Raw genomic sequence first — 8,550 nt, forward strand, 5'->3', positions numbered from 1 at the left:
ATCAAATGGGAGCTTGAATCTCAGATCCCACCCTAGACTCACTGAATCAGCATCTGCATTTTCACAAGATCCCAGGGGATTCCTAATTCTGTAAAAGTTTCAAAGTGCCTGCATTCTAGGCCTCATCAGCTAGACTTCTTCTTCTAGTCTTCTCCCTCCTCCACCTTGGCTCTTTATTCCTATATGTTTACACTATGGGCCTCTAGGAATTTTGGGTACAACTGAGTGAATCCCTCCTCCTTCCCCCTCTGCTGCTGCTGCTAAGTCGCTTCAGTTGTGTCCAACTCTGTGCGACCCCATAGATGGCAGCCCACCAGGCTCCCCCGTCCCTGGGATTCTCCAGGCAAGAACACTGGAGTGGGTTGCCATTTCCTTCTCCAATGTATGAAAGTGAAAAGTGAAAGTGAAGTCACTCAGTCGTGTCCGACTCTAGCGACCCCATGGACTGCAGCCTATCAGGCTCCTCCATCCATGGGATTTTCTAGGCAAAAGTACTGGAGTGGGGTGCCATTGCCTTCTCCGCCTTCCCCTTCTACACTTCATCAAAACCTTTAAAGTTACAAATTTGGAGAAGTGTTAGTCAAAAGGAACAGAACAACTGTTTCAAGAAACAGCTGATGAAATCTATAATTTACATTTTTTGGACATTTTCTCCAGGCCAGACCACCTACCTGCTAGCTGGTCAGTTTGGGATCTCAAAAAATTTATAGCATGATATTAAGAATCAGGGATTTGGTGTCATCTTGGCCCTGGCACAGTTATAATGAGCAGGTATGGCTGTGAAATTGTATATACCTGGTAATATCCTTGCTCCTTCCAATCTGATGATCACAGATACCTCTAAGTTCAGTGGGATAGGCTAGAAACAGTCAAGTTTCCCTGGAGAGTCCTGGTGATGCTGGGTCCTCCTTTCCCCAGCAACAAAGGCAGAGAGGAGGCCATTGATGAGGGTGCACACCCGGGCAGGTGAGTTTGCAGTTGAACTTGCCCTCTTTGACATTCCGCTTAGAATGCAGCACATGTGACCCTTCAACCCCCTCTCACAAGGTTCCAGGGACATAGTGCTCTCCTGTTTTTCTTTTACTTGTGTCTCCAGCCTGTCTCCAAGCTTCCTTGCTTCTTTTGCCAACTCTTTGGAAATGAAATCCTGCCCTGGCCTCAACTCTCTGTCCATCCATCCACTGGGGTCTAACAGGAGGCTCTGGGATGATCTTCCAACCACAGCTTCTCCCATGTCTGCCCTTTCATCTCCTTGCCTAAACAAGGCATCCAAGACCTTCTACGATGGAGGACAGAACTTGACCTACTCCTTCCCCACTTCAGCAGGAATGAGGAAGCAGTTTATCAACTTGCAAACCAGGGCTGCCCCTACTCAATGGTTCGGTCACCTATTTGCCTTTGAGGTCCACATTTCCTCTTACTGCCCTCCACAACCCACTTTCACTTCCTCTAGGAATTTTATGCCAAGTTCACATTTCCCCCCACATCTCATCTTCTCCCATCATTCTTGGGGAATCCAGCAGATAACATTCTGACTTTATAGGTTCTCAGCCCCTCAACTCTTTTTTTTTTCATTATTTAGAGAATACTTTATTAGTTTCTGTAATCAAACCCATGTAGATAAGACCTTACATATTTAATACAGTGTGTTACCCCTGTACAAATGGAAAAAATTATGTTTAACGTTTCTAGACCAATATGGCTGTTAATTTCTGTACAATGCCAACCCAACATGGTACAACTGGGATACTTTTTCCAAAGTTGACAGCACAGTTAAAGTTTCCAAAAATTCAAATTATATATATATATGTATATATATATATAGATTTATTTATTTATATAAAAAGACCAATAGCAGTATGTTATGCATCAATAGCAGCAACAGCTTTTCCAAGTTCTGTAGTCATCTGAGCAAAATTATAGAGACATCCAGCACACTCCATTAAAAAAAAAAAAAAGTAAAAAAACAAAACCTCAGAAAACAGCAAAGTTCTGTTACTGTTGTGGTACCTGTTGAGGTAGCCCCTCAACTCTTAAGGCTTTCCCCTTCACCTGCCAAAATTATTCAGCAGCACTGAGACCAAACACAGAACTTTACTTTATAAGCATGAACATTAGAATTAGATTGTTGATGGAGACCTGGGTTTGCCATTTATTAGCTATTTGATTTGCAGCAAAATTTAAACTTTTGTCTGAAAAATGGGGCTGAGACTTCCTGTCTATTTGGTTTGCTGGGAAGATGGAGGCAATAATGTGAGGAAGGGGTTTGGGGTCGGGCCGGACATTTGCTAGCACTCTGACTAGAATGTGGGCTCCTTCAAGACGGGATGTTTGTGTGTGTTGACTGCTGCATCCCCAGCACTAGAAGGGGGCTGGTACATAATAGGTATTCAGCAAAATTGTGTCAAAGAAATGGGGTGAATGCACATTTGGTGGCCATGGTTTTTATGGCAAGATTTTAGGTCTTGTCAGCACTCTGAGTGTTTCCTCAGCTAGAAGCTTAATCTAAGATGTCTCATATCCCTCCTGGACTTCCCTAGCTCCCCTCCTACCTGGGAATCCAGACGACCTCACGTTGAGGTCTCTCACAGTGCCTGGGAGGCCCAGCTTCAGCCTTGGGTTCTTGCTTGATATTATGACTAGGCTCCTAGCTTTGGTTGTCCTAGGTGACTTCATGTTTCTTTAGAAGACTGTTAGGAGTGGTTCCACCACAGTTTAACAGCAATGCACGCAGGCGGGCTAAGTCACTCAGTCGTGTCCAGTTCTTTGTGACCCCATGGACTGTACCTGCCAGGCTCTTTTGTCCATGGGCTTTCCCAGGCAAGAATACTGGAGTGGGTTGCCATGCCCTCCTCCAGGGGATCTTCCCAATCCAGGGATCAAACCTGCATCTCTTATGTCCCCTGTATTGGCAGGCAGGTTCTTTACCACTAGCGCCCCCTAGGAAGCCCTTAACAACAATAACACCAGCAATAATAGTATCTCACACTTCCTGAATGTTTTTACTAATGTGCCAGGCACTCTTCTAAGTGTCACATGTATGACCTAATTTAACTCTTACTACTTTCCAAATACAGAGGGATCTGGGATTCAAACCTAAAACTGCCTAGTCTGGCTCCCAGGACCGTGTCCTTAAGAATTTCTGTATAGGACAATTCTTCCCATTGGGTTCTCACTGTTCTTCAGTGCAGCAATATGCATCTCTTGTTGCCTCCCAAACATGTGGGCCCCAGCAGCTGCTTCCTGCCTTGCTCGGTTCCTTTCCCACTCTGCCCACTGGATCTCTCTGCAAGCAGTGACCCAGCCACCACATTACTGCACAGATGGAGGCCGCCTGATGAGAATCTTCCCCTATCACTCACCACACAGCTCCTCTGTGTAGCACTTCTCCATTCAGAACACGCCATGTATCCCTCATCCTCGCCCTCTGCCCTTCTAAGCTCAGAGAAAGTCCTTTCCCACTCTCCTTTCTTCGGGCTCCCTTGAAGACCCTTGATTGTTTGTGGGTGGCAGGGATGGGGGAGGGCGGGATCCTCTACCATCAGTTATCAATTCTCTTGCAATTTCCAAAACTCTTTTCCAGATTCACTTCAGGCATCCATGAAGGAGTGCACATTTTCTTAGAGGAAGCAGACATGCAAGTGTACTTCTCACATCTTCCAGCTCTGCCTCTGTACTATCACTTTGCAAACAGGTCCTATTTCTCCACTTGTAGAACAATATCCTTCACCCTGTGTATTTGAACTACCATCTTTTTTCTCTCTGTTCTTTTAACATTTCTCAAAATTCCAGAGACTATGTGTTGCTCATCTCATGGTGGTGGTTGCCTTTAGTCACTAAGTCATGTCGAACTCTTGAGATCCTATGGACTGTAGCCCACCAAGCTCCTCTATCCATGGGACTCTCCAGGCAAGAATGCTGGAGTGGGTTTTCATTTCCTTCTCCAGGGAATCTTCCTGACCCAGGGATAGAAGAGGGGTTTCCTGCCTTGCAGATGGATTCTTCACCGATTGAGCCACCAGGGAAACCCCCAATCAGTACGTATTCTTATTCTAAATGCTTTCTGTATGGCTTCTTCATTATAAGGTTTTTGTTTGTCTGGTGCTTATTTTTCTATTTATAGAGCCTTTGATAACCAATTTCTTTGGTGAGGTGGAAATAGTACACTTTGTTTCTCACAGTCATTTGACTCCACCAGTTTCACCCAAGCTCGCAGCAGTGTGTTTCACGGACCACTCTTTGGGAATCCCTTTTTAAAGATGATAGATACTGGAAGTAAAGCTCCATATGCATAAGAAGCTCTCATAAACAGCAGCGGCCACAATCACAGGGCATCCTCACTGTCACATCTTGGAGTTTGCAACCTTGGCAGTTTTCTGGGAGGACTTTTTCTCGCCCACTGTCATAATGCCTAGGTGCTCAGAGGCGGGCTTTCTTGCATGCTCAGTGAGCTCGAACCCCAGTGTCTGTCCCACCCAGTGAGCTGTGGTCCCAGGTTGTTCTCACTGCCTGTCACCTGGCCTGTCCCAGGCCAGTAAGTTCTGAGAGGTGGCCTTAGTATTAAGAAGGACTTTGGATCCTGTAAAAACCCTAAGCCTGGCTATGCTGACCAAAGTGAGGGCCCAGAGATTTCAGGAATTAAACCTAGAAATGAGTAAATATGTGTATGTTCTCAAAGAAATAGGAACTTTTAATGAGCACCTTTCCTTGGAGGGTTCTGCAATATTTTGATTTACTAACACTGTTGTGAAGCCAGTAGTTAGTTCAGTGAGTCTGCTTTGAAAGTGCCTGTTTTTAAACTTTGCCAGGGCAGAGAGATATCTACAAGTTACTCAAATCTCTGAGCTTCCCTTTTTTCATCAGCAAAATGGAGGAACATCGACCTTGCAGGCTTATTGTGAGTAGGAAGTGAAGTGCTGTGTATAAAGTGCCTGGTACAACCCTGGAACATAGTGGGCACACAAGAAAAGAGAAGCGATGGCCTGAAGGAATTGAATACATAAAACCTCAAGTGACAGTCTTGACCACTGGAATAGCAGAATATTATTCATTCTGTGTCTGCTTCCAGCCCTTCAATAAAATGGTAAAGTCACTGTTTCTTTGAAGGATATTGTGCTGAAAGAGAAAAGTACATTAGAGGGAGTGGGAGGAAATTTGTGTTATGTCCTATGATGTTAAGGAAAGAACTTGGAAACCAAAACTCCCCGACGCATGCATGCTAAGTCCCTTCAGTCGTGTCCGACTCTTTGCGACTCCGTGGACTGTAGCCCGCTAGGCTGCTCTGTCCTTGGGATTCTCCAGGCAAGAATACTGGAGTGGGTTGCCATTTCCTCCTTCAGGGGATCTTCCTGACCCAGGGATCAAATCCGGGTCTCCCGCATTGCAGCCAGATTCTTTACTGTCTGAGCCACCTGAGAAGCCCAAAACTCTCCCATTAGACCTAAATAAGAGTGATATCTGGCCTTCCCTGCTGGTCCAGTGGTTAAGAATCCTCTTACCAATGCAAGGGACATGGGTTCGATCCCTCATCTGGGAAGATCCCACATGTCTTGGGGCAACCACAACTACTGAGCCTGCTCTCTAGAGCCTGAGAGCCACAGCAATAAGCCCACAAGTCATGACTACTAAGCTCAAGGGCCAACAGCCCATGTTCTGCCACAAGAGAATCCCCTATTCTCTGCAACTAGAGAAAGCCTGCATGCGGCAATGAAGACCCAGAACAGCCAAAAATAAACAAATAAGTAAATAAAAGAGTGATGTCAGAGTTGAAACTAAAGAAATTGCTAAAGAGCCTGTAGAAAGAGCAAGATTAGGGAAAGTAGTGCCTACACACCCACAGATATTTAGGACTCAATATCTGTGTGAAGTTCCCTTCTTGGTGGTAACAGCATCCTCATCGCTCTTATCAAATATTCATCAGCTGCTTATTGAATCTAGGACACTGTGCTAAATAAGGCAGGGGATAAAAGGATGTGCAAGACAGTCTTCACCTTCAGTTTGGAAAAAGATAAATAACAACAGTCAGTATACGTTGAATGGCAAATACACGATTGTGGAGCAAGGGGATTATTGGATGGATGCTTACATGGGGGTAGGGCAGCTGATCTAATACTTTTAAAGAGTTTCACACAGTGAATAGGACTTGAATTCAAGGAAATGAAGATAGGGAAGGAAGTCTTCCAGGGAATGAGAACTGTCTTAAACGCCAACATAAAGAGTTCGAACTTAAACAGGATTTGATGAGGATGTAATTTTTCTGATAAACTTGATTGTATTTTATTCCATTATAATTTAATTTTTGTTTTAACCTATTAAATAGAAAAGAAGGCAACGATGAAAGGCATTTATTTATTTATTTATATAGATAATCTGCAGGATGTTCGTCCAAAATTTAAAAAGTCTATTTTGGAGTGGTAGACATTTTTGTGATTTTTCTGTACAGTACAGATTTCAGAAAAGATGAAGGAAAGGAAGAAAGGCAGGAAGGCAGACAAGGCTGCTGGCATTGGGAATTAGTGAGGATTCCCATGAAAGGATGTGACATGAAACACTCATGCTGTAGGAACACAACCATTTCAGACAAGGTTTTAGAAAGGAATACGTGGCATCTAAGCAGGCTGATAGAAAAGGAAGCAGTGGTTTTGGGGAGCAGTGGTTTTGGGGCACTGGGATGGGCTTTCCAAGGCAAGCCCTGTGAAGCTCATTTCACTTCCTTTTGTAGAACGGAGATGCAATTAGTCTTTCCTGCACACCAAAATCTTTTCTCAAGTACTTAACAATACAATTGACATAAGATGAGAAAAAATGGAATCATTGTGGAAACCTATGCGATTTTCTGCTAATGCAAAAGAAAAAGGAGACAGAACACAGGTTTTCTCATACTTATCCTCTATCTGAAACATCAGATACCTTACCTCCTCCTGGGTGACATAGCAAGAATATATTACATTTCATTTTAACCAAAAGTTCTGGTTAAGAAGTTTTCATTTCTGAGGTCATATGTAGATTCATCCTTTCAGGGAATTTCTACAGAAATCAGGAAGGGATTTGGAAAGAAAGTGGTGTAGACATATTTGGCAGTGACATGCTTTTAACTGCCAAGACTTGAGCCCATATACTGTTTTGCCTGGAAACCCCAGTCATTTAAAGCCATGATTTCAGGACTTGGGTGCCGAGGGTGGCTCAGAACTCTGACTGAGGAGGCTGACTTCCAAGGCTTCATACCCTCTACCACCCTCCCCTTCACTCCCTTAACCCCCCAGCTTCCTACCCTTGGTTGGCTATTGAGTGGTTCTGATACTGTGAAGGCAGGGGGAGAAGGGGACAACAGAGGATGAGATGGTCGGGTGGCTCAACAGACATGAGTTTGAGCAAGCTCTGGGAGTTGGTGATGGACAGGGAAGCCTGGTGTGCTGCAGTCCATGGGGTCGTAAAAAGTCGGACTTGACTGAGCGACTGAACTAAATTAATATTGTGAAAGCACACCAAAGATTTTTGGAATTCAAAGAGTGTCTAATTTACTGTCATGACCCACTGTGAAATTTGTGGGGCCCAGTGAAAGTGCAAATATGGGGTCTTTTACTAAAAACTATTAAGAATTTCAAGACAGCAACAGGAGAACACTAAATCATGTGTGGGTGATGTTACACGGTGACCTCAGGCCCTTGAAGTTGGTTTGTAATTAAGCCAGCACTGATTTTAGGTTTCCCATTTATTGGAATTTCACTCAAAAGTTAGGAAGGGAAAGGATTTTTCTGCTAGGAAAAGTAACGGTGACAACAAAAGACAGAAGAAAAACTGCCTTCAATCCTTTAACTTTATACTTTAAAGCATATTGCTAAAAATCACACAATGAGAATAGTTTAACGTCACAAAAATTAAAATACTATGAAAATATGAAGATTAACTTGCACTTGCCTTATAATCCCATTTCCCTTCTCAGAGATGCATATCAATATTTTGATCTGTATTCCTCCCAGATACTTATCTATTCTTATATATATGTTACATATTCAAATACTTTTTATGTAATGTTATTGTGCTGATACTGTGTATTCTGTCCTATAACTTGTTTTTATTCCTCAGCACCTCAGAATTTTCCATGTCAGTCTTATACATCATCTTCAGTTTTTAAAATTGATGTTGTTTAATATTTTATACCATGGGTTACCATGAAGTTTTCAAACCATCCATCCCTCTATTCCCTAATATTTAATTTATTTTCAATCTTGAGGATTTTTTTTATAATAAACAACATTATAATGAATGCCCGTGTCTATGCCTCTTTTTGTACAGACAAGAGTATTTTTCTTGAATATGTAATCTATAAGAGGACTTGCTGGATTGAGATGATCTAAGATGCAAAAACACTTACCCCATGGCACACAGGTTTTAATGGCAAATGTGGTGAGATAATAAGCTTGGTAAAGGTATACATTGGGTTAACTTTGGAAAAATAGTGTGGAATATATACTAAAAGCTGTATGACTATCATATCTTTTATCTCAGCAGATGTGAAACTGGGAATAATCAGAGATCTGTGCAAAGATA

At 42.9% G+C, this 8,550-nt stretch overlaps 1 protein-coding gene across 5 annotated transcripts in view; it reads right to left on the reverse strand.

The window, feature by feature from the left end:
- Window positions 1-992, reverse strand: part of SMCO2 (single-pass membrane protein with coiled-coil domains 2) — a 40,063-nt gene extending 39,071 nt beyond the window's left edge. For all 5 annotated transcript variants that reach the window (XM_070788738.1, XM_070788737.1, XM_070788736.1 and 2 more), the window contains exon 1: window positions 796-992. The gene's annotated coding sequence lies outside the window, so the exon portion shown is untranslated. The remainder of the gene's footprint in view (window positions 1-795) is intronic.
- Window positions 993-8,550: the final 7,558 nt, after the last annotated feature.

The sequence above is a fragment of the Bos indicus genome, chromosome 5 (assembly GCF_029378745.1).
Source record: "Bos indicus isolate NIAB-ARS_2022 breed Sahiwal x Tharparkar chromosome 5, NIAB-ARS_B.indTharparkar_mat_pri_1.0, whole genome shotgun sequence".
NCBI lineage: Eukaryota > Metazoa > Chordata > Mammalia > Artiodactyla > Bovidae > Bos > Bos indicus.